This window comes from Balaenoptera physalus, assembly GCF_965194825.1.
Source record: "Balaenoptera physalus genome assembly, chromosome: 7".
In the NCBI taxonomy this organism is placed as follows: Eukaryota; Metazoa; Chordata; class Mammalia; order Artiodactyla; family Balaenopteridae; genus Balaenoptera; species Balaenoptera physalus.
Genome location: NC_138886.1, coordinates 50,738,513 through 50,765,357, shown reverse-complemented (window position 1 = coordinate 50,765,357; position 26,845 = coordinate 50,738,513). Strand labels below are relative to the sequence as shown.

At 42.6% G+C, this 26,845-nt stretch overlaps 1 protein-coding gene and 1 long non-coding RNA gene across 5 annotated transcripts in view; one reads left to right on the top strand and one right to left on the bottom strand.

Annotated features, from left to right (window-relative positions):
- LOC309665021 overlaps positions 1-26,845 on the bottom strand; it is a 201,621-nt gene that overhangs the window by 113,281 nt on the left and 61,495 nt on the right. The window lies entirely within an intron of this gene.
- PIP5K1B (phosphatidylinositol-4-phosphate 5-kinase type 1 beta) overlaps positions 4,566-26,845 on the top strand; it is a 330,783-nt gene continuing 308,503 nt past the window's right edge. The window contains exon 1 of one of the 4 annotated variants that reach the window (XM_082471008.1): positions 4,566-5,044. The gene's annotated coding sequence lies outside the window, so the exon portion shown is untranslated. Of the gene's footprint in view, positions 5,045-5,557; positions 6,411-26,845 lie in introns of those variants that run through there. The other 3 variants (XM_082471013.1, XM_082471012.1, XM_082471011.1) reach the window with 3 other exon arrangements.

The following is a 26,845-nucleotide window of genomic DNA, read 5'->3' as shown; positions in this document are numbered from 1 at the left end:
ATGAGCATCTCAAGTTATATAGGGGAGTCAGCTAAGCATTTAACTTTTCTTATCTGCTTAGAAATCAAATTTCTAGAAAGTGAAGACAAGACAATGTTATGAAAGATGATCCTCGAGGAGTCATGATGGATGCATCCTCTACTTTACTGTTTGATGTCCATGAGGCAATGCATGCCTTTCATGTGGCATCTTGAGAATTTTTTCTTGAAAAATAATTAACAGATGAACTGCTAAAAGTACCCATGGTTGACCAATGTGCCCCAAATTCCCTCTGGCAACTCCTTTTTAGATATTTATTGGACTTCAGTTTGCCCTTGAGACATCACCAAAGAAAAGTTAAATAGGCATTAACAATATAGAGAAACTCAACCTCCCTCATTTCATAGAAAGGTCCAGAAAGGACTTGTAACCAGTCCAAAGTTCCATAGCTTAAAAGAACAACCACTCCAAAACTTAGGAGGTGAGGCAGTCTCCCCAAAATGGCTGTGATAAGGCCCTTTAATTCCTGTACATACATGCTGCCCCTCAAATCAAAAGTTAGAGTCTATTTCCTCTCCTCTGGAATTTGGTTGGTCTTGTGACTGCTTTGACCAATAGAATGAAGTGGAAGTAATGTTCTAGAACCTCCCAGCTCAGTTCTTAAGAGGACTGGCAGTTTCCAGTTCCTCCCTCTTGAGACGCTAGCTGCCATGTAAGAAGTCTGACAAGGCTGAAAGGACCACATGGCATGAGGAAGTCCAAGCTAACCACGTGGAAAGAGAAAGGTCGGGGGGAGGCAGATGGAGGTAACTGATGTGTGAGTGAAGCCTTTTCAGACCTTCCCCTTTGGTCCAGTTGCCAGCGGCCACCTAAATGCAGCCAATTGAGTGACCCTAGCCAATGCCCAGCTGAGCCCAGTTGACTCACAGACTCATGAGAAATAGGAAATGGTGGTGGTTTTTGGCTATGAGTTTTGGGGTGGTGTGTTACGCAGCAATAGATAATTAATTGAAGCCGTGACTTACAGCAACCATGTAATATTTCTCATGAATCTATGAGCTGGATGCGTGGTTCTGCTAATCTGGACCAAGCCTGGCAGATCTCATTTGAACTTGTTTGTACCTCTGCAGTCAGCTGAGGGCTGGCTGGTCAAGGATGACCTCAGCTGCAATGACTCAGCTCTGTTCCACAGGGTCTTTCATCCTGCAGTGGGCTTGTTCTCCTGGTGATGGCAGAATTCTAAGAACAGAAGCAGAAATGCACACAATTTTTTAAAAATAGACTTTATTTTTTAGAGCACTTTTTGGTTCACAGCAAAATTGAGGGGAAGTTACAGAGATTTCTCATACACCTCCTGCCCCAGCACATGCATAGCCTCCCCATTATGAACATCCCCCACCTGAGGGCACATTTGCTACACCTGATGAACCTACGCTGACACCATCATTATCACCACAGACCACGGTTTACATTAGGGTTCCCTCTTGATGTACATTTTAAGGTTTCGGACAAATGTATAATGACATGTCTTCATCATTATAGTATCGTACAGAGTAGTTTCACTGCCCTAAAAATACTCTGTGCTCTGCCTATTCATCCCTCTCTCCCCCCAACTCTTAACAGCCACTGATCATTGTACTGTCTCCAGAGTTTTGCCTTTTCCAGAATATCATATAGTTGGAATCATACCATATGCAGCCTTTTCAGATTGGCTTCTTTCACTTAGTAATATGCATTTAAGTTTCTTCCATGTGTTTTCATGGCTTGATAGCTCTTTTTTGTTTGTTTGCTTTTTGCTTTTAGCGCTGAATAGTATTCCGTTTTACCACAACTTAACCATTCACCTACTGAAGGACACCTTGGTTGCTTCCAAGTTTTGGCAATTATAAATAAAGATGCTATAAACATCCACATGCAGGTTTTTGTATGGACATAAATTTTCAGCTACTTAGGGTATATACTAAGGAGGATGATTGCCACATCACCTGGTAAGAGTATGTTTAGTTTCGTAAGAAACTGAAAAACTATTGTTCAAAGTGGCCATTCCATTTTGCATTCCCCCCAGCAATGAATGAGAGTCCCTGTTACTCCACATCCTCGACAGCATTTGGTGTTGTCAGTGTTCTGGATTTTGGAAACTTTAATAGATGTGTAGTGGTATTTCTTTGTTGCACAAACATTTTTCAAACCTTCGTTTACATCAAGTCTGCTATTGTTCCACTGACCAAAGTAAATCACGTGGGTGAGCACAGAGTGGGAGGAGACTACAAACTTAGAAGGAAAGGACCTGGATAAAGGGAGGTCATTAATTGGAGCCATTAATGCTATCAAATCTACTATAAGAAATCTATGCATGTTTCTCATAGGGGAGTATTACGTAGCATTATTAAGATTTTGGACTAAGATCTGAAATCAATTGGAGAAATTATACTCGAAATCAAGTAAAACAATTAGATAAGCATTATCTGATTTTTAAATATTTCCAGATTTTATGGCCAAGCCACTATTGCTAATGGTAGTGATACTGTTTTATTTCCAATAGAAGGTGACTTTCCCAAATTCCTGTTGATAGATTTTGAGATAGAATCCAGGAGAAATATCAGGTCTCATGGTATGTGGTCTCTTGTTCCATTAATTAACTTACCGTAATGATGATCTTAAGGCTTTTGGTAGATTTCCTTAGAATCCTGTTTAATAGAGTTAGCTCTCTAAATAGCCAGTGGGGAGTCTGCTTTGTGACTTCTTTCTGGACACTGAAGCCTGTTGGCATCTGTGCTTTACAGAAGGGAATCAAACTGGCTCTTAATGGAAAAGCGGGAGTGTGTATACACCTGTATGCATCCATTTGTATGTAGCATGTCTGACCACCTCTGATCCACTGTGTTTTAAGTTTTTTACCTGTTTTCACCTCCTCTGCATTCCAAGGGAATATTGAGAACTGACTTTGCATTTTCACTTATCACCACCTCCCTGGGAAGCAGATTTGTTTTCCACTCCTTGGATTTCAGAGCAAACGTCTGAGAAGCAGAGGAGAGAGTGGGATTACCATCCCCAGATCCCAGGCAGTCTGCTACTTACAGCAGCGTGCTGCTGCCCTCTGCACAGTGGTTCACACCAGGCAGATGAAGGGTTCTTTGATCTGTTTCTGTTTCCTCCACCTGTCTCTCTTTAGACCCCAAATTGAACTTTGTTAGTCCAGTGTTTCTGGGAGTCATGGAACCTATGTTTTCGCCCTTTGGTCACTTATTGTCTTTGGGTCTCAGTTTTTACTTCTGTAAAGTGAGCATGCTGGACTAGACTTGTGTTCTTGCTCTGAGCTTTGAAGAGCCTAGGCTGCTAAGATAAAACCAGAGTCACAGGGTCCTAAACAAGCGATGCCAAAACAACCCCCAAAACAAACAAAAAAAGTGATGCCCTAAAACTCCCAGTGATGGCTAGACACATGTGGAAGAAGTATGCTGGAAACAGTCTAACAGATATGTGTTACCAAGGAATTATTGCACTCCATTCTGAGCTGATGTGGTGGGAGGTGGGAGGTAAAAAAGGATTTCAAAACTGAAAAAGAGGTTTTTCATTTGCTGAGAACGAACGGAGTATCCTTTCAAACAAATTCATTTTGGCTTGCCAAGCCGGTGGTATCTGAGGATAAGGACCATGAAATGTTGGCTTTGCTCGGACAGAATGTATCCCACATTTCCCATGAGTGTGTTCGTTTGTTTTTTAAATAAGGGTAAGGTGGAAGGAAGGGGTGAGGGTGAGAAATACCACTTGCTTTGATTCAGCTGGGAGAGATCCGCTCCCTTTTCGGTTCCAATTAAGGACATTTAGCTATAGTTTCCATGATAGCACTCCCCTCCCCCCCCCACCCCATCCCCCCGCAAGAGAGTCCTTTAGACCTGGCCCGTGCCCTTTCCGCAGCTAGGCTGACGTCAGGTGAGATTACCAGGGCCCCACGCCCACTCAGTGCTGTCAGTAAGATTTAGCCCGAACCCCCATCACCGCCTATCCGTGCTTAACGTCCCTCCAGCCTTCTCTCTCCCAAGACCCCTCGCCTACCCACTTCTACCTGTTTGGTAGGTCTTACTTCCTGGGAACACCTGCTGTCCTCAGACTAGCTTGTCCCTTCCTGGTGAAGGTGCTTAAGTGCGGGTTCGGCACAAGCAGAGTTCCAGAGGGCAGGCGACCAGGTGCTGCTGAGGAAGCGGGGAGCCCTGTCCTAACAACCCTGTTTTCTGGGGCTACAAGACTTTGAGCACCGCCGGGAAGCCCTTGGCTAGCCCTGGAGCCCTAGGGGAACCGGCCAGATCGAGGGGCCCGCCCCAGCCCCGCTCTCCGTCTTAGGCACGCGGCGGCGGGACGGAGCGCCTCGTCCCCGAGCATCGACTCGGACGCCCAGTCCAACTGCAGCGGAGGCTCCCGCCGCCTCTGCTGCAAACCCGTCTGCCTTCCCTGCAGGGCGTGCGGGGATGGAGCGAGGGGGTGGAGAGAAAAGGGGAAGAGCCTGGGCGGCCGGCGGGCGGGGCCTGCAGCCTCCCGGAGCCGCGGCCGCCGCCGCGCAGCCCGCTCTGTCTCCGCGCCTCGCTCTCTGCACCGGGACCCGCGCCCGAGTCCGGGGGCGCCCTGCTCCTCGGCCCTCGGCCCCCGGCCCCCAGCCCCCGACCCCGAACGCGCCGCGGCCAGAGTGCGCCCGGCTGTGGAGCCGCGCGGAGCGGCTGTGGCTTTGGCGGCCGCTCGCGGCTCAGTCTGGCCGGAGGAGCGGCGGGGAAGGAAGGGGAAAGCGGGGACACACACCCGCCGCGGCGCGCGCGCATTGCACACTCGCAGCCGCGCGCCCCCGCCGAGGCGCGTCGGGGGCGAGTTTGGCCCCGCGGCTCGGGCCCCGGCACCTGCCCGCTCCTCGAGCTGCGCCCCGGCCCGGGCCCCGCCCCGCCGACCCTCCGCCCCTCCCGCCGCTCGCCTGCACTGCTCTCCTTTCGCCCGGGGGAAGCGACAACGTCCCGATAACTTGCAGACTGTGGCGCAACTGGTCTCGACACCGGAGGCGCCCGAATGCTGTCCGGGTGAGGTAAGTTTCCTGCGCGTCCCCGGCCCCTCCTCCCGCGACCCTCTTTCTGGGCTCGAGCTTGGGGGCTCTGAGTCTCGGATGAATCCTGGAGGTCTCTCGACGCTCTCACTTTGTCCGCCTTGTGCTGGAGGTAGGATGTAGGGGGTGCGCGTGGCCACCGAAGCGGGACCTTCATTCCCCCGGGCCACGGCTGCGCGCTCCCCGCGGGCACCCACCCGCTCACCACCCGGATCCCCGGAGCCGCAGTGACACTCGGGGATCACTCTGGGTTCACTTAAGCTGGAGCCCCCTCCCCTTTAATGGGTAGCCAGCGGAGTTTGGCTGCAGAAAGAGAGATATCCCACCACCCTTCCCTGGTATTAAACAGCGGAGAACTTGTTAGGCGCCCCTGGGATCTCAAGAGGGGCTTGCGAGTCAGTGTTTGGTCATTTTTGGCGCCGGAGCCGGGTTGAACAGGTGCGGTATGGTTCCAGCCTAAATGCAGCAACCGACTTCTGCATTTCCCCTGCTTCTCTCCCCTAGCCCCGTCAGCGTGACGCTTCAGCAGCTGGGGAGGGGGCTGGGAGTGTGGGGTACCGGAGAGGGAGAATGCCGGGGTTTGATTTGCCACACCGGTGCCAGGAGTCACCAAAACAGCAGACAACAAATGTCTGCTTATCGCTCATCTATGCAAATGAGCCTGTTGTCAGTCTTACCAACCCCCCAACCCCGGCTCACTTGTCTCTGGTGCCCAGCGTGGTTGGATAGAAACCTGTTCCAGAGAAGTTGTTTGGATAGGCTGATGAATTCTTTCTTCTGCTCAACTGAAATCAGGGTTCTCAGCAAGGAAATGCTAGTTACTCTGATACCTTGTTAAAGGCAGCGTATTGCAGACCCAAAATACCGGCCCCCGCCCTTACTATTTTTCTATGACATTCTCAGCCTGCCAGAGGCCCTAGCTCTAAGGTGAATGACTCTTGAGGGACCGGTTGGGCCTAAGAATGTGTTAGTCTCCTGCAAAGAAGCAGTAGTCTCCCCATCAATACTACTGAGCGTGGGTTTGGGTAACCCTTGTTGCCCCTCCCATGAAAAGCATCCACTCAGACAGACTTCTGTCTCATTCTATGTAAAGGCTGAAGTGTTCTGCAGTTGTTAGGAGTAGAGGAAAGCCAAAGGGTTGGATTCCTTACCCCTCTAACATGATGAAGTAGAATAGTGTTCATGGAAGCTTTTGTCAGAGCGTTTCCAGTCGAAAGGAGGCCCTAGAAAAAAACCTTTCGTAGTCAAGTCCATGCCGGTGGGAAGTTGAGTAAGCAGCAAACATGATCTCTGAGCTGAGGGAAATGGTGCGTTCTTTGGAGACTTAGGAAGACTGATGAGAAAGCTGGTAAGTCTGAGACTGAATGCATAATGATGTCTTAGTTGAGGAGGAAAACTGTTAAAAAAATGAATAATAAAACCATGTTACATTTTTGTCCAAATTAAGACTAGAGGGATTTGGTAATAATACCTTACGTTTGCATCAATGCCTTGCTATTTGTAATTGCTTTTTAGTACTCTCTGAAAAGCATTTAATTCTGTCCGTTTCTGAGGGAGGCAGGGCAAAGATTATTAACCACATATTCACAGGAGGAATGTGAGGCTCACAAGTTCAATGACTTATCAAGGTAACAAGCGGCTGGAATTAGAGTTGAAGCCGGGTTTCACCACCATTTCAGGTGGTGAAATCACCACCACCACCACTATCATCACCCAGTGTTAGTTCTGTACTTGTATAAGGTTTTTACAATGGCCAGACTTCTGCATTTATTGTGGTGTGTACTGTCTTACTGTGAATTACTTTTCACATTTCAACAGATGAGGAAACTGAGGTTTAGACAAGTGATTAGAGTTTTCTATAGTATCATGTCTAATCCAGTAGCTTACAGGACTAGAACTCAGAGCTCCTGTTGTCTAGTCCTTTGCTTTATGGATTATGCCATTGTTCCACTTGTGATAGCAATGAGGACACATCATGGGATACAATACGTGCAATACACCAGAGACTGTTAAGCATGCCTGCTGGTGACCTGGGTTCTAGTTCTGGCACTATATTTGGCTGTATAACCTGGACCAAATGCTACCACCTTTGAGCCTCAAGTCTCCCACGTCTAAAACAAGAGATTTGTATTACTTTTCTCTTTCTAGTTTTAGCGTTCTATAATGCTTATCAATATATTTGTAATCCAGTGTTATCATTTTTCTCTAGGGGAAAGAGAAATTTTCACCCTGTATTAACTAAGGGATTTAGCTAATAACCTGTTCCACCTGTATTCTAATTTACTCCCCCGTTCCTCTTCATCGCATACCACTTAATGAAGGGAAAGAAAATTCCAAGTGCACTTTAGCTTAGCATCTGTATTGTTTAGTATTAGTTTTTGATTTGGAAATATTCTCAGGGGCTGAACTACTCTAAAATAAATGTCAAGATTCACCTGAATATTCCAGACAGTCAACTCATACCTTTGTTTATTTATTTATTTTTTTGGCTTTGGGGTTTGCATATAGTAAGTATTTAATGAAGAGTTGCTGAGTGGAGGGAATGAAATCACTCATAAGGAAAACACATGCTGTAAAACATAGAAAGCATCTTATCATGTAAATTCCCAGCATCTGCTGACCCATAAGGTAATTTACCTGCAAGAGGTTTGCCTCCTGAAGCTGGCAGGTGCAGGTGCCCATTGTGTCACTCCTTCCTGAATACATCATATAAAGAAGAGTTTTTATTTCTCCGTGTAGACAGTAGACTCACATCATCTATGTCATGCTCTTTTGTTTGCCTCCGCCTGCCCCTTTAGTTGTTAGTAATGTGTAACTGGCTGAAATATACATTCCTAGAAATTGACTTGTGCCATTTTCTGAAAGAGTATGTCTTGAGATGAAGAAACCAACCACTCTTACATTTGGGTAAATTTCAGCAGGTGCTAATACTGGCTCGTGGTTTCAGAGGGGGAACCTAATTAACAAAACCAACGTAGTTTCTGTTCCCTTTAAGAATCCTCTTCTCTTTCCACCCCTTCGTCCTATATGCACAAAAGTAGTGTTTTTACCTTTAGAAGTATGATGACAAATAATTAGAATGGGTCTTAAATATTATTAACAGATTCAGCCATTGGGGATTGAGGTAGATTTCTTTCTGATAAAGAATTCAAATATTAACTAGTTCAGAAACTCGCACCTTTTAGGGGTAAGACAGCTGAGGCTTGGAGAGGTGAATTGACCTGCTCATGGTCAAACAGATGTTTAGCAGGAGGACCAGGGCTAATGTGGAATTCTTAAGAAGGTTCTTACTCAAGGTTTTGCTAGGGGTTCTATGGTGAAAGTGCATTTTTGACTTCTAGAAATCATAGAGGTTACCAGAAAATTTCTGTCTACTAGTAATTCATGAGTTGTCACATTTTAACATTGTTTAGTATTTATATCTTTATATCTTCTTGTCCAAGCAGATAATTAAGGAGACAGTGTCCATTTTCATCCATTCACTGTGGTTCTCTTGGCTTATATATGTCACTGGACTCAGAATTAATACTTTGCTCCAACCAGCACTTGGGCAGAGAGAACTATTTGAATAGAAATACAAGTGCATGGTGGTTTTCCAGGCTTCTCTTCCTGGTTAATAAAGCCAGAAGCCAAAGGTGGCCTTGTCATACATTGGTAAAGTCATAAATATGTATACATTTAATTTGCATTTTCATTTGACTTGTACTTCTGTTAAATGGTGAGTCAAAACATTTAATATCCTGGAAAAATAAATTTTTTTTCCTGTGGCTGGAGCCTCCATTAGTTACTCTGTAAAACATCAAGCCAGAAATGTATTTGTTGCAGAAACATGTTCTCTTTATATCAAGTACGTTAACTGGGGTTGGAAGGAGTCCTTTTATTTATTTTTTTTTTAGAAGCTGCCCAGTTAGAACTGTACATTATGTAGCTCAGCTGTTCATTTGTGGACTTATCTATGGCAGTTCTTCTAAATGCCAGGGAAATCGGGGAGGGAGGAAACCTAGCCTTTTGTTTTATTTAGTATTTTTCTTTTTTTAAATAAATGTTAAACTTAATCTCTTGATGACATTTTTGAAGTACTGTGTAGTCAAAATTGGCTGCCATTGATGAAGCATTTTGTTCAGTTGGGTTCCTTTCAGTATAAAAGATGAGGGCAGGGAAACCAGGCTTGATTTTGTGTATTCCATTCTCAATTGCATCTACTAACTTCATCAGAGGTGTATAAGGAGATGATATAGGAAAACACAGGAATCCTACCCAAATTAGGTTACTCTTGGGAAGATTTGAAACATAATAATTGGGATGTTGTTACATGTCTAGTCAACTGGCAGTTCCTTGGTATTATCATTATAAGTCAAAACAAACCCCTGTTTAAAAGGACAACTTCATGAAGTGTGTAGTCTTCTTGTAGAAAGTCTCCTGTGTTGTCTATGGGATGAATTAAAAATAGGTGTGCAGTATGTCTGTGGGAGTTGACATAATGAGTGAGCAAGTTCTTGAGACCTGTTTCTCTAAGAGTTTTAGAAAGTCAGTTATAAAACTGAGTATTGTATTGAACTATACAGCGTTGTGTGTGCAGTATTACTTCCACTAAAAATGGGCTTGTGTGTCTTTCAGTAGAGGTTCTTCAGGCAAGGGTTGGGCTTGCAAGCACTGGAGGCCTAGAAGGTATAATTACCAGGAGTTGGAACTAAAATCCCAGGGCTAAAGACACAGGACTGTAGACTATTCCTGTATTTTGTAGGAGAAAGGTGATATCTAAGACTTTGCCACCCAGTAATGCTGAGCAAGGGGTTTAGGAGGAAGTTATAGCTAGCCATAAAAACGTGTTTCTTTGCTTCATAGACCGGCACAAGAAATGCAATAGATTCTACTTATTGGGGAGTGGATTTTCTTTTTTTTGCTTAAGTATAGTTGATTTACAATGTTGTGTTAATTTCTGCTATACAGCGAAGTTATACATATATATTCTTTTAAAAATTCTTTTCCATTATGGTTTATTAGAGGATAGTCAGTTCCCTGTGCTGTACGGTAGGACCTTATTGTTTATCCAGGGTTTATCCAGGATTTTGCCCACCATAATCATCTCTTGATCATTTGGTCATGACATTTGTTGATAAAGTAAGGAAACAAAACAGTAGCAAGAAAAAGAAGCAAAACTATGACCAGCTTGAGGAAGCGGTAAGTGCATGATAGGTGTTTAGCTAATATTTGTCAGTGGGAAAGGTTAGGCATCTTGTTTTATCTTTGTATTCTTGGAACTTAGCGCTTTGCATGGGAAATGGTGGGGATTTAATAAGTGTGTACTGAACAATTTATGAATTTACATGATATCACTCTTCAAAACCTTGGAACGTTTTATAATTATTCTGATTTTATTATTTTCCAGACCATTTTAGAAATGTCAGGCAGGCTGATAAACACTAGTTTCAGTAGTTTATAGTGGTCCTTCTTTTTACATCATAAATGGTATTTATTCACCAGACCTCCAACTTTTTTTAACCAATATGCCTAGGAATGATTTTTTTTCTCTTCCTTAACAGAAATAATAATCTAAGTATGAAATGTATTATTCTTTTTACTGTTTATAAGTATCAGATAAACATATTTTTAAAGCTCCCAGGGTGGCTTAAGAGTGAATTTGGCTCAGGGTACACAGACAAGAATGGACTTTAAGCTTAAGTTTATCAGTTTAAACGTCACCTGCCCTCGGGGCTTTCTCTGATCATCTAACCTAAAGGGGACTTTCTTCATATGTTTTCTTCACCTATCACAGTGGATACTTATACATTTATGTATTTCACTTGTTTATTTTTTATCACCTCTACTCAAATTCACACTCAATTTATAAGCTCCTTGAGGGCAGAGGTCATGGTTCATTAACACTGTTTTTCAAGAAAGTGCTTGACATATAGTAGGTGCCCAGTAAACATGTAAATGAATGAACGACTAGGTCCCATCCATCCTGTCAAGATGAATTGAGCCACCATTGAGGTCACTCAAGCCAAGCAGGTTGAGCTGTGAAGACAGTTCTTAAAGCCTGGCTATGGCAGGTCCATGAGAAGGACAACTAGGTCCTCCAGAAGAAGGAAACAGTGCTTGTTTAGGTGAATAGATTCTGGCATGAGTATGAAGTAGTATCTCTATTTAAAGAGTTCTTACATTTTATTTACTCAAAAATGAATAGCAGAGAACAGATAAGTAGAAATTATGAAGCATAAGACAAAATGCTCCAAAACTATTAAAATAAGGTCTGAAAGTACCTAAATCCCAAACATATGTAATTCCTAATTAAGACACCTTAGTGATAGTATACAAGGCAACATCCTATGACACTCCAGCTAAAAACTTCCCAAGCTCAGCTGGTTTTTCTTTAAATGTTAGAAACATCAATAGCCCGGTCTCAGGGAAGAAGTCAGGGCAGTGGTTCTCAGGTGTGGCCCCTCGACCATCAGCGTCACCTGAGAAGTTGTTAGAAATGCAAATTCTCATACTGTTCCCCAGGCCAGCTGAATCAGAAACTCTGGGGATGGGGTTTAGCAATCTGGCAACAGGTGATTCTGATGCACACTCAATATTGGCAGGAAATGTGAAATCCATTGCTCAAAATCTACGCCTCCTGAAGTGCTTGGTATTCCCAAGTGAATTTCAGGATGTACGGAGTGGGTGCCATCTGCCTGCTCCACTAGAAACACCAGAGGAGAAATAAAGCCAGTCTTGGCTTTTCTCACATCCTTGTGGATTACAAGAAAACAATTTCACATGACTGGATTGGGTATCTAGGACTTTAGATAGTACACAAAAGCTCTGGGTAGTCATTGGCCCTGCCAAGTGATGGTTACCCGCAAGGCTGGGAGATGTGGCTGAAGAGGTGTAAGACACGCTCCATGCATAGCTTGTGCTTGGGTGTTGCTTCAGTAGGACCCCAGGTGGAGGAATGATTTCGGGAGCTAGTGGTTGTCTAGGAAACAGTGGTTTACTGACAATTCTGAATATTTCAAGTCAGTTCAACATACTAGATACTGATGGACCCCTTGGCCAGGACAGTACCAGGTGCCATGGGGTATACAAAAAAGTACAGTCATGGCTCTGGCTCCACTGTGCTGAGAACTCGCTCTGTTCCAGGCACTTCCCAAGTGCTGCTGTTTCTTTCATCTCCACCATGCTCCTGACAGTGGGCTGCAGCATCCTTGCTGATAGAGGAGGAAATGGAAACCTCATCAGGCAGGTACACGCTCATGAGCACAGAGCCAGTAAGGCAAGGTTCCATCTCTGGCTTTTCTGATTTTAAAGCCCACATTCTTTTCTCTGCTTCATGCAGTTGTGCCTCGAAATGTAGTTTTGGTACAAGCGTTTCAAAAAGGAGGACACAAGTGAATCTCAGATTTGTATCTCCAACCTAGGCCTCTCTGTGAGCTCTAGATTACATAATTGACATTGCACCTGGATATCTCAAAGGCACCTCAAGTTTTTCACGTCCAAGACCAGAATCCTGATTTTTTTCTCTTCACGCCTCATCCTCTTGCAAGGTTGCTTAGCTCTGTGATGGGCGCAACTAGCCACTACCTCGCACAAGGCAGAGACTTGGGAGCCATCCTTGTCTCCGTCCCTTTCATCCACCACATCTAACCCATCACCCATTTCTATAGATCTTGCTTGCTTAATAGCTCCCCCATCCGTCTGCTTCTCATTGTTTCTGCTGATTCTGTCCTAGTCCAGCTTCTCAGCTCTCTGCTGGATTCTAGCCATCGCCTCCCTGGGCTCCTGAGTCCACCCTGGCCCTCCTCTAATCCATCGTCCATACTGCAGCCAGAGCAATTGAAATGGCTGGAGAGGACCCTAGACCCTTACCTCTCACACCCAGCCAGGCCCTCCAGGAAGCAGACACGTTTTGGTCCCTGAACTCTCGCACAGGTCTGAGGACTTGCTCTTCCAAACAGCATCCTACTCTGATGCTTTTGCTCCCTGGAATGTGGTCAGGCCACGGTCATAACTATAGTCGGCTGCTCTTAAAGCCACAGGATGAAGACTCCAGTGTGATCCTAGGGACCTGCCCAACCCACACCGAACACCAAGATTTTAGAGTGGTCTGGAATCCAGAGGTGCACTCTTATTCTAACAGGACCCAGAGACTTCTATTTAGATAAGAGAAAAGCAGTTGTTGAGTAAAGAGTTAGTTGGAGGCCAAAAGCATTATCTTTGATGTTCTAGGTATTTTTAGGATGGATATGAGGCAGGATTGTAGGATCCTACAGAAACTAGTTAAAAGAAATTAGCCTAAGCTAAGCTTGCGTTTAATCTTTGCACGTGGCTTTTTCAGTTACTCGGTGTCCCTTGACTGTAAATAATTGAGAAGTACCAAACTGTCTTAGTCAGTTCGGGCTGCTGAAACAAAGTAACATAGACTGGGTGGCTTGCAAACAACAGAAATTTATTTCTCACAGTTCTGGAGGCTGGAAATCTGAGATCAGGGTGCCAGCATGGTCAGGTTCTGGTGAGAACCCTCTTCCAGGTTGCAGACTGCTGACTTCTCTTTGTGTCGTCATACAGTGGAAAGAGAGCAAGAGAGCTCTCTGGGGTCCCTTTTATAAGGACACTAATCCCATTCATATGGACCCCACCTTCATAGCTCTGTTACCTCCCAAAGGCCCCATCTTCTAATACCATCACACTGGGGGTTAGGATTTCAAAATATGAATTTGAAACACATTCAGTCCATTACACAACCCTTTATGGCCAACTCAGTGCCCTTTAGGAAGCACATTCTATGTTGAAACCCAGTACAGACGTAAAAATATAAATAATAAATATATTCAAAATAAAGCTTTCATGGAGCGATACGTAGCTGTACTGCGTGAGATGTGCTCTAGTATTTTCTGATAAGTTCCAGCCCACCTCCAAACTCTACCAAACACAGATCATGGTCCACCAAATTGATTTTACTCCCCACGCATGGGCTGAGACCTGCACTTTGGAGAACATATCTGTCCTCTTGTCCCTTCCAGTGCTGCCTGCGCAGAAGGTCGGACCAGAGGTGTGCATTCATTGAGGAGCTGAGCGTAGCTCCTCATCCAGTGCTCTTTCCATCCCTGTGGGTTCAGGGAGGGTTGTGAGTTAACAACTCCATAAGGCTCCTTCTGCAAGTTTTTTTTGTTTTTTTTTAAACATCTTTATGGGAGTATAATTGCTTTACAATGGTGTGTTAGTTTTTGCTTTATAACAAAGTGAATCAGCGATACCTATACCTATTCATATATCCCCATATCTCCTCCCTCTTGCGTCTCTAATTTCTGTCAAAAAGCATTGTGAAATTGGGAGAGTAGGCATCTGATAGAACTTGGCGTTGGGGAAAAGTAACTCATAAAGCCACCTTGTCAGTTACATAGGATAAATAATCTACAATGATGAACTATGACCTTTAAACTGGGGCAGGGCTACATTTTTTCATATACTGTTCACTCTGAAGTTCCTAATAATTTATTTTAGCAAGAATCTAAAGAGTACTTTAAGAAAAAAAGACCTCACTTAAAAAATATGTCAAGAGCAATTTGACAGTGTGGTTTTTTTCTGCCTGAAGTTCATTGAGACATCAAGCATGCCAATTTTAACTGGCTGTTCAAGCACAAAATGAAAGGAGCTTAAAACAGGGAACTCTTAGGTACTCAGAACTTTGGGGCAGGCTGTTTTACTTCTAGAATAAATTTCCTGATTGCTGAGGGTTTGCTTATTTAAGAATCAAAATTTATTATAGCCAATTTTTGTATAGAAAATTTCCCCAAAGTTGCTACAACCTTCCCTGATTCTTTAAAAGATTATACACCATAGAGTGTGTCTCTAATGTTGTAATAAAGTGATAGCTTTCAGATTCATTCACGGATACAAGGCTCTTTGCACCTGTACCAAATGGCCCCACTTTGCTGTTTTTGAAAATCTTACCTGCCTTGATTTTTTTGTTTGTTTTGTTTTTTGATGCTATTTCTATGGCTTTCAGCAGTGATAACTCTTCACTCGTTGTTTGCTACTGAGAATCTGTTGTGATCTTGGGAGCCAGATAACACCCATATTGTCTGAATTGTGTTTCCCAAATAGTCTCATCTTATGCATTGACTTGAAATTTATTTTAAGAAAGAAAAAAGCGGTTTTCGAGTGAGGGTCTCAAGGAAGCAAGCTTTAGTTCTTTCTCATTCACTTAGTTCATTGGCCAATAAAGAGCGTGTTTCTCTTATGTCTTGTTTTTGGGCTGTTTAGGTAAATAAAGTGCTACCTTTTTAGGCTGAGATATTCATGGTTTCTTTTTTATTTGTATAAAATATTTGTGTTTCCTACATTATGGTCTAAAGCACACTTTCATAAACTTTTCATTTAATTTAAACAGAGTGGTAATTTATGGGTGTTTTGGTGAGAGTTTCATTTTTAATATTTTATGCCCTTGGAGGTTATAAATTACCAAAGGTTATTTCATGTCCCACTGGAGAAATTGCATAGAAACTTCTATTGTATAGGACTTCTGATGTCCATCTTCTACTGGAAAACTAACTTTAATACCTACAATAAAGGAAATAAGGTGAATATGAAAATTTTAACTTGTTTTTCAGAAGTGATGTGAGCCAGAGTGTTCTTAGACTTATGAATTCATCATATGGAAACAAACAGTAGCGTCATTGCTTTGGCAAGCTCTATTTAAATGATGCCCTTTACTTTTTTTCCCAAGACATGTAGTTTAGGCAGAGTGGTGAAGATTTATGGAAAATGAGAAATCAGTCTCTCATGCTAAGGATTAAGAGAGAAACATGCCTTTGCTTATATTTGTTTATAAAAGATCGAATGGAAATGCAGCTTTTAAGATTTGTATGGAGTTGGGCTTCACTATTTAGTTTTGCAGTTTCTCAGAAAATTCCTCTCCTACGTGGCAATTTATAATGTAAACATGATGCATCATTTCATTTTGTGCAAACTATATGTAAGGAACAGTCACTTTCCACATATGTCAGAAGACTCCTGGCAGCATTTTAGAGCCTAAAGTATCCTCCACGCGTCCTAGCAGCTTTAGAGACAGTCGCCAGCACTCCCTGACAATCCGTTTTTATTGTTTTCTTCATCGTCTGCCTCTTGTACTGGAAAGTGAACTTCCACAAGGGGAAGGACTGTCCTCTGTTGGCTCTTGTATGCCCAGCACCTAGAAAAGTGTCCAGCGCAGATGGCTCTCAATTAACGTTTATTGAATGAATGAATGATTTTCTTAAGCCACAACTGTCTTTTCTTCAACTTCCTAGGTCCCTCTTCCTTTGTAAAATGTTAACAGTCTAGCTTCTAGCCTTCCCACTGCTTCAAGTTCCTTTCCCAATGAGCGGCCTTGTTCGTGGCCAAATTTTAGTCTTTTATCCATCTCTTGCTTTTTGGTCTGTTACATTTAGAACCATTTAATAATTCATGCCTCACTCTCTCTTAGCTGCTTATCTGCTCTTGTGAGCCCAACTCTTGCCCCTGTCAAAAGTCCTTGTATTATGAAATCTGAGCTTGTGCCTTTCAAAAACCTGAATCTGTCTCCTTCCCCAAATTCTAGATTTTCATCAAAGATACCCTCTTTTTTTTTTTAACCTACCTTTGAAATTTCAGCAATCTTTTTATCTTGCTCGTCTTTGTTTCTGTGCAGCTACCAAGTCCTGAGGAATTTTTTGAAAAGTTCTCTTCCATTTTCACGTGTATTTCCTATATTAAATGCTTCTTACCTGGACTATTGTAGCAGCTTCCCAAACGGCCCCTGTACCTCCTTCTCTCTCCCCCTTTAGTCAGTTATAATACTTGCTACCAGAGATTATAATTTCATCACCTCCATGCCCCCAAATCCTTAGATGCTTTGTTAATGCCCCAAATCTAAGTGCCTTGGTTTGGTCCATAAGACCGTCCACAGTTTGGCCCTAGTTCTCTAACGTCATTGTTGTCATTGTCATCCTTGTAGTAGTGACAGCAACTACCATTTCTTAAACTCTTACTCTGTACCAAGCCCAACACACAGGAAGAAATGAAGTCATAAAGGTTCGTGGTATGTTTGGAGCTATATCTGATAATGAGTAGGGTAGGTGTGGGTGGGAAGAAATAGGGCTGGAGGGGTATTTTGGCGTCAGACCACGGACAGCTTGTCAGATGGGCTAAGGAGTTTGAACTTTTCTTCTATAGGCAGGGAGGCAACAGCTAGAAGATTTTCACAGACGAGTGATGAGCTCATGCCTTAGGTTAGATCAGCAGCATGGCCTCCAGTTTGGGAGGTGAATGAGGTGGGAATGAGACTGGAGACAGGGAGACTAGTTAGAGGAGATGATGTCGTTTCAAGAGAGATGATGGGGACCTGAATTCAGTTACGGAGGATGGGGAAGAGTGAGCAAATTTGAGATTTAGGAGGAAGAATCGATAAGACTTGTTACCACTTGCATGTGGACTTTGAGGGAATGGGAGAGGTAGATGATGATAGTTCTCTGGCTTTGGCTTGACTAGCTGGAGAGATTGGAGAATGATGATCAACAGAGAGAGTATGGAGAAGAGGCAGCATGTATGTGGTGGCAGAGGTGGGAGGGCTGTAATGATGAGTTCAGTTTTGAACATGCATTTCAGATCCCTGTGGGGTATCTGGGTGGAGTGTGGCTGTAAGGAGAGAGGCCCACGATGGAGACACTGGCTGTGTTATGGTCATAGGTCTTTGGGCAGTGATTCAAGCCATCGGCGTGGATGAGACCGAGATGCCTGCAGGACTTCAAGGTATGTGAATGTGGAGGTGAGGAGAGAGGCCTGGAATGGAGACAGCGTTATGATCTCTTGCCAGTGATTAAAGCCATGGGATTAGACGAGGCTTCTGGAAGGGTTTGTAGACCAAGAAGAGAACATGTCTGAGAACCAACATCATTCCCTGATCTTCCTTTGCAATTTCGTTTCTTTGCACCTTGGCTCATTACACTTTTCTCTTACTGAATCTTCTTCCGTTTTCTTCTCCGTTGAGGGAAATGGCATCAGGCTTTCATGACACCACATATATCCCACTTCTCTGATCCCCACACGTGCCCAAGAGTGATTTCTCGGGCACGCACTCCCTTTGGCATTCTTGCTCTTACCACTGTCTTGGAACTTTCCCTCAAGGCTGACTTTTCATTTGTTCTCCACGTATCTCTCCACGCAGGCTCGAGTCCTGACAGCAGGGACCACATCTTCTCCCGCTGCATGTTTCCCACCCAGCCTGACAGCTCCAGTGTCTCCTTCACACTAGCTGCTCCTACACCTTTTTGTTTATTTTCATTCTTCTATAGAGAAATAAGGAAAAAGGTGAACAACTCCAAGTTGTCTAAGGATTTAGAGCAGTTGAGGTCCCTTGAACTAAATTGAAAGTGCCTGCTTACAGTAAGTTTGTGGCTAGAAGTTTCTGTTTCTCACTAAACAAACAAAAAAGAAACTTAATTAGCAAAAAAGTCCATAAAACCAATGCAGAAGTCTTGTCATTTATCATTCTCACTATTTGAAACTTTCAGAGGAAGAGAATATATCTTTTGGCAGCTCCCCTACAACTACCATTGCTTATTGCAAGCAGAGTTTATCTCCAGGTTTCACTGGGTTGTACTTCCTGTGTTTTTAAATAACATTTCACATACATTTGCACAGGCTGAATCTGGGTGCAGTGAGAGATCTGTCCCTAGAAGCAGGGATTCTGGCTTATCCTGCCCCTCTCCTGATACTTTGGTGACCTATGGTCAAGTGGCTTGACCTCTCTTGTACCTTTTTGTTCTCATCTGTGGAATGAGAATCTGTACACTGGCTCCTGGCCTAGTTCAAAGGTATGTTGTGAGGCCAAGTGGAATGATGGCCTTTGAGATTCTTAGAAAAAAAGCATCATGCACATACATTAGAGAATTTATTTCATAAGAATTACAAAAGGAGGTCAGGCTCCAGACAACCGCCTTTATAGCCCATGGATAAGGAAATCTGAAGCAAAGGTGGTAGCATCTACTGTGATGGGGGTTCCCATAAAAGAAGTCTCCTCCCCAATCCCCAGAGGCCAAGGGTGAAAGTGGGACTTGTTGCTAAAGTCTGTCTGATCAGAGTTCCAGAATTTAAACACACCCTCAGCATGGATGAGAAGAGCAACATATTCTGATCTTTAAAAAGGGATGGATCTTGGATGTGGAGGTTTGTTGGAGAAAGCAAAACTCATGTTTACTTGTTAAAGAAAAAGAATATGCCGGTCGATTAATCTATGACAAAGGATGTAAGAATATACAATGGTGAAAAGACTTCAGTAAGTGGTACTGGGAAAACTGGACAGCTACATGTGAAAGAATGAGATTAGAACGTTTCCTCACACCGTATACAAAAATAAACGGATTACCTAAATGTAAGACCTGAAACCATAAAAATCCTAGAAAAGAAAGTAGGCAGAACACTCTTTGGAGATAAATTGTAGCAATATTTTTTTTGGATCGGTCTCATAAGGCAAAAGACATAAAAGCCAAAATAAACAAATGGGACCTAATTAAACTTAAAAGTTTTTGCACAGCAAAGGACACCACCAACAACACGAAAAGACAATCTACTGAATGGGAGAAAATGTTTGCAGATGAAATGTATGAGAAGGGGTTAATATCCAAGATATATCAAAAAAACAAACAACCTGATTAAAAATGGGCAGAAGACCTGAATAGACATTTTTCCAAAGAAGACATACAGATGGCCAACAGGCACATGAAAAGATGCTCAGCATCTCTAATCATCAGTGAAATGCAAATCAAAACTGTATGAGATATCACTTCACATCTGTCAGAATAGCTATTATCAAAAAGTAAATAGCAAATGTTGGTGAGGATGTGGAGAAAAGAGAACCCTTATACACTGTTGTTGGGAATGTAAATTGGGGCAGCCAGTATGGAGGATTCTCAAAAAACTTAAAATTGAACTACCATATGATCCAGCAATTCCACTCCTTGGTATACTTCTGGAAAAAACCAAAATATTATTTTGAAAAGATACATGCACCTCAGTGTTCATTGAGCAGCATTATTTACAATAGCCATGACATGGAAGCAACCTAAGTGTCCATCAACAGATGAATGGATAAAGAAGTGTGTGTGTGTGTGTGTGTGTATGGTAGAATATCGTTTAACCATAAAAAGAATGAACTTCTGCCATTAGCAACAAAGTGGATAAACCTAGAGAGTATTCTGCTTAATGAAGTAAGTCAGACAGAGAAAAACAAATACTATGTTATCTCTTATATGTAGAATCTAAAAAATAAAACAATTGTATATAATGAAATAGACTTACAGATATAGAAAACAAGCTAGTAATTACAAGCGGGGAGAGGGAGAGAGGGGCAAGATAGAGAAATGGGATTAAGATATACATACTACTCTGTATTATATAGATGAGCAACAAGGATATACTGTACAGCTCAGGGTAATATAGCCATTATTTTGTAATAACTTTAAATGGAGTATAATGTATAAAAATATTGAATCACTGTGCTGCACACCTGAAACCAATATAATGTAAGTTAACCATATTTCAATATTTTAAAAAAAGGAATGCTGGTGGGCAGCAAATAATTCATATGATAGAGTCCAAACTAGGACATGATGCTCAATGTATTAAACAAGTTCATTGCTTGTTCAGTTTAGATTGAATGGTATGTGGTGGTCATTATCACCCCTAATGCTGTGCCTCACATACAAAGATGGTCAGTGTTTCAATTAGTGCCTATTTAAATGGAGTAGGAGAAGCTCCTAGAGGTCATTCAGGAAGCATTTTTAATACCTGTGGAATCCTTAAGGCTCCTTGAGGTTAATTGGACATTCCTCAAATGCTAATAAAAACTTCAGTTAATAATATAAATATTTATAGTTCAATGACCTGTATCACATGGCAGAGAGATTTGACTGGAGTCACTGATGTAGGTAATGCCTGATCAAAAGTGAGGGGAACTCAAAGAGTTTAACAGCATTGGCGTAGGGGTAACAACATTGGATCTGTAGTCATGACATGGGATCTACAGTAAGAGACCAAAATCTTAATTCCTTCCTTAGCCTGGCTGTGAGCATACTGGCATAATCATAATTATACAGGTGCTTTTTCTCAGTTTTCTGCCCTTAGAGTCGACTATGGACTAAGTATGGTGGACTTGGTTATGTTGGTAGGCTAGATTGCAAATTGTAGCAACCTCAACAGAGTAAAAGTATAGCTGACAGAAGGTGGAATGTGGAAACAGAGGAAAGGGTTAAATGTGCGAATATTCTCACCTCCTAAAATGGGGAAGTAACATATAGTTGTTAAAAGTTGGTGGGGGGACTTCTCTGGTGGTCCAGTGGTTAAGACTCTGGGCTCCCAATTAAGGGGGCCTGGGTTCGATCCCTGGTCGGGGAACTAGATCCCACATGCATGCCACAGCTAAGAAGTCCTCATGCCACAACAGCATAAATCAATCAATCAATCAATCAATCAATAAATCAATCCCATGCACCACAATGAAGAGTAACCCCTGCTCGCCACAACTAGAGAAAGCCTGCGTGCAGCAACGAAGACCCAATGCAGCCAAAAATAAATAAAATTTAAAAAAAAAAGTTGGTGGAATTCTGGAGTTGTGCCATCTTGCATTCCCATTGGTGGCATATGAGAGTTCCAGTTGCTCCACATATTCATCAACACTTGGTATGGTTAGTCTTTTTTATTTTAGATATTCAGATAGGTGTATAGGGGTAGCTCATTGTGGTTTTAAATTGTACTTCTCTAATGGCTAATGGTGTTGAGCATTTTCTCATGTGTTTATTTGCCATCCTTATATTTGGTGAGGTGTTAAACTCATGTATTCATTCTGGTAACTTCTTTTTTGTAGTATGCATAGAATATTTTACATAGATAATCACGTTGTCTGTGAATAAAGACAGTTTTACTTAAAAAAAAAGTTGGTGGAAACACACATGAAGACCTGAATACTTAAAATTGCAAAGGTAATGAACAGAGGAATTAAAACAATGATATATATTAAACTTTGGATGGAAACCAGGGCAGTATGAGGCAAGTCCCTGATTATGAGTCAAGAACAAGAGATTTAAGCATGTTATCAAGAGTTATGGAGATAACCGAGACCAAAATAGAAAATTTTAAGAATGGTTGTCTTGGGAGGATGGAACTAATGGCAGGAATAGGAAAATCAAGAAATGGTGACTCTCATGAGGTCCTTTATGTCATTTGATATATTACCTCGTACATGCATTTCTTTGATAAAAATAAATCATTGGTATATTGGTCATTAGATCATAAAGATAAAAAGCAACATGAAATAAAACAGGTAGTGGGTGAGAGCTGAATATTATAAGAAATACTGGGGAAATAGTCTATGTTTAGAAAGCTGTATAAAGGAAGGAGGGGCCCTAAAATGGCAGTCATTGCTGATATGTACCTAACACTTATTTGGGCACTTACTACATTCTAGGTATTTTTTAAACAGTAGACATTCATTAACTTGTTTAATATTCACAGCAACCTGTGAGGTCGGTACTATTGTCATCATTTTATAAGTGAGGAAACCGTGGAGCAGAGATATAAGTATGTTATTTGAGGCCACACAGCCAGGTTTCAAAGCCAGGTGGTCCAGCTCCAGAACCATCTCTTTTAGCTATGATACTATGTGATGTCTCATGGTAGGACGAGGGGTGTAACACCCCACAGTACATACAGTGTATGCTCACTGATTCTAAGATGACTTGTTCTTTGAAGCTGTCTCCTAAAGAGGTACTTGACTTAAGTTCACTAATAATTTAACAGATATTTGAGTGTCTATTGACATGGTTTTAGGTACTAGGATTATTCCATTCTAGTGGGGGAGGCCAATGATGAAGATGTAGAATTTACATTTACAAAAAATACGTGTAGAATTTAACGTAAGATGCTGTAGAGAAAAAATAAAGCAGGATAAGGAGTAGACTGATGGTAGTGGTGGTGGAGGAATGTTATTTTAGAAAGCAAGGTCAAGGAAGACCTCTCTGAGGGGGCTATACTTGAACATTGTCTTAGCTCAGGCTGCTTTAGCAAATACACCACAGGCTGGGTAGCTTAAATAGCAAACATTTGTGAAGGTCCCAACAGTTGTGTCTGGTGAGTGCCTGCTTCCAGGTTTGCAAGTGGCCTTCTTCTCATGGTATCCTCATATGGGGGAGAGCAGAGAGAGAGAGAGAGGGGAAGCAAGCTCTCTCATGTCTCTTCTGATAAGGGCACTAATCACATTTATGAGGACTCCACCCTCTTGACCCAATTACCTTGCAAAGGCCCTACATCCTAATAGAATATTGGGGGTTAGAATTTCAGCATGGGAATTTTGGGGGGGATACAAACATTCAGTCCAACACAAACATAAATCTAAATGAAGTAGAGAAGTGAACTATTCAATATCTGTTAATTATACTGGGAAAAGCATTCCAGGTAGAAGGAATAGTAAATGCAAAGCTCTGAAGCAGAGCTCCTTTGGCCTGTTTGAGGAACTGTACAAATGGCCAGAGCTGAGGGAGTGGAGGGGAGTACTTGGTGCCCAGGCAAGTAGAGCCTCTTAAACCTGATAGTGACTTTTATTTTTAGTGCCCAACTGAGGCACTTTCCTTGCAGTCGTAGTTGAAACCTGGTCCTCCTTTACTCACCCTTTAATCATTAACAAGTAAATAGATATGACCGTCATAGTCATCACTCTTAAGGCTGTCACTCTTAAGCCTATGGATCCTTTTCTTTTTAAAATTATTTATTTTATTTATTTTATTTTTGGCTGTGTTGGGTCTTTGTTGCTGTGTGCGGGCTTTGTCTAGTTGCGGTGAGCAGGGGCTGCTCTTCGTTGCAGTGTGCGGGCTTCTCATTGTCAGGGCTTCTCTTGTTGCAGAGCACGGGCTCTAGGCACACAGGCTTCAGTAGTTGTGGCTTGCAGGCTCTAGAGCTCAGGCTCAGTAGTTGTGGCTCATGGGCTTAGTTGCTCCACGGCATGTGGGATCTTCCCGGGCCAGGGCTCAAACCCATGTCCCTTGCGTTGGCAGGCAGACTCTTAACCACTGTGCCACTAGGGAAGCCCCCTATGGATCCTTTTTAATATGTGTGATAGTTTAGTTCAAGGATCATGGGTCATGTTCGAGTGCCGCTTTAGAATCTTAGAGGCTTGTTCTAGAACTCTTGATGTCTGAAAGCTGTAGTATTTCAGTGTGACAACAGTGTGTGAATATCTGTTGACCAATATGATTTCTGATGCTCCCGATGTCTGGATAAGATGTGTGTGTTTTGCAGGGGGAAAGTGAGGAGAGGGGAACCTGACATCGCATTGTGTACAGTGGACAGGGTCTGAGATAATTCAATCTCTTTGTCTTCCTAGCAAAAGAAACAGCCTCTAAAATGAGCCTACTGGTGCCCACTTCAGTGTGTTCTTGAGAGAATTAACTAATAATTAAAGGAATGCGGGTAGTAGGAACGAAGTAAATGTGAGTTCCTTTCACTTTTTATGTGCAAAGCTTTTTGTAAGGTGCTGAGGACAAAACGGGGGGTAGCATTTAGAGCGAGGGGGTTGGGTAAGGAGGCAATAGCAAAAGCAGATGAGTGGTCCTTGCCCTCAAGGAATTTACAATAGATAGGAGAGCCAGGCAGATACCCTTAATTAGGGGAAGATAATGCAATTAAAAGAAGAGTGGCAAAAGTGCTGAATGTGGTTTGAGCTAGGGTAAAAACCAGCCTCCAGTTTCCAAATTAAGCCTCGGAGTTTGTAGTGTGTGATGCTGGTTCTCTTCAGGTTTGAAGATAGGCTGGTGCTGAGGGCGAACACAGCTATGAAATTACTCTGAGAGAGTCACACATAATGCTAGAATTATGTATGCTCTTTGCTTTTCAGAATTGCCTGTTTTTCACTGTATTTCAGGAAGTATTTCATATTAAGCAAATTGCACTCCTTTTTGTTATGTGGATGAGAGGAGGCTGGGAAGGGAGCTCATTCTGTTCCTCTTCCTCTTCCAGGGGCTCCTGTCAACTAGTCCCAAGGTAGAATTCTTCCTGAAGCTCCTGAAACCTTTAGGCACTGGAGTAAATAGGGAGGTGGAGGAGATAAGCATTTTATTTGTACTTCTCTGACGGGACTTACCGCCTTTCAGTGTCTATTTTCAGTTGTTTGCAGGCGTGTTTTGTCTTCCCTGCTGAACTGAAAGTTCCCTGAAGGCAGAAAGATCTCTTTGTTATTTTTTTAATAAAACTTGTCCAAAGCAATTCCCTTTATCCCAAAGTCTTGCTGACAGAATGAATTACATGGATCACTTTTGCTTAATAGGGCTGTTCAAGGAGTATCTGAAACTCTGTATTCATTTGGTTTTTGGCATATTTGGGATTCAAAGGAAATTCATTCCCTCACCATTCCTAACTTAATCCTCTGCTAGCATTTTCCCTTCCGTCTGCTTAGGAATCAACTATGGTATGTTTTAGTCTTCATTCAGATTTTTTTTGGAAACTCAGAACTATAGCTACGTACTGTTTGCAAAGGGACATCATTAGAGGAGGCACTGGTCCCAAATCTGATAGCTAAACCAGACATGTGGGTCTGGTAAACAGAAGCTGGTGGGGCCCAAAAGATGAGTAATTAACACGTCTAAGAGGTGGAGGAAGGTCAGTGTTTTTCCCTGGGCAAGGCTTTCTGCGAGTGCTCAGAGCTCAGTAGCAGCTGGCATGAGAGTGATGGCAGGAACTGGGCAGAGCAGAGAGGTGTGCCTGTCCCTTAGGCAAAGCCTGGTAATTCTTGATTGGGTGGACGATTGATTGCTGGCGCAGTGTACAGGCATCCTTTAAAAGCTCATCGTCTGGTGGCGCTGCTAGTGACGATGATGATGATGATGATGAAGAAATTGGAGGCTTATACCAATTTTGATGCTTTGCACGTGCTGAGGAGTTCAGCACCGTCTTCCTGTCATAGAAAGGACAGTGGTTTAATTTAGCCATGGGCTACAAGGTGACTGTAAATACTCGTGTACTTGTGTAATTGAATTGGTGGTAACATTTTTAGAACTCTTCTAAGAAGCTGATCATCCAACCACAAAATCGCCAGGGGGCAATGAGAAGCAGATGGCTGAAGAGGACCTCGCTGTGTTGTCCGTGCCCATATGGGATGGTGCTGGGTGCTGGGTGCTTCTCTAGCAGGGTGCCTTGCCTCTGCCCAGTTTCCTCAAAGCGTATGAGCCAGCCTGGCCCTGCAGTCCAAACTGTCCAGACTTGCATATTTTGTTTTCCTCTGTTGGATCATGCTGTGCCCATCAGCTCTCCAACTGGTTCATGTGTGAAGAATGATGGCTAACCACAGTGCTTCCTAAAGAATTGGTTTTTGATACAGCTTTACTGAGGTAGACTTTATATGCCAAAATTTCACCTATTGTAAGTATGTATTCGGAAGACTTTTAGTAAATTTATACAGTGGTGCAACCATCATTACCATCCAGTTTTAGAACATTTCTGTCACCCCCAAAGTTATCTGGTACCCCTTTTGCAGCCAATTCGCCCTTTCCCATTCAGCCCCAGGCAGCCCCTGAAAATGATTTATTTTTCAGTAAAAATGCAAATAAGGATTTTGGTGATGCACAAAGTCAGGATATATACAATGGAATTACTAAAATAAATCCATGGAGAGACATTTGCGCAAATAATTGCACATATAACACACTATTTCCTAAAGACTATTTTTAAAGTACTGTCTCCCATGAGTCCTATTGTCTATGCTATAAACAAACGCTGTGATTTCTAGTTTTTTGGGGG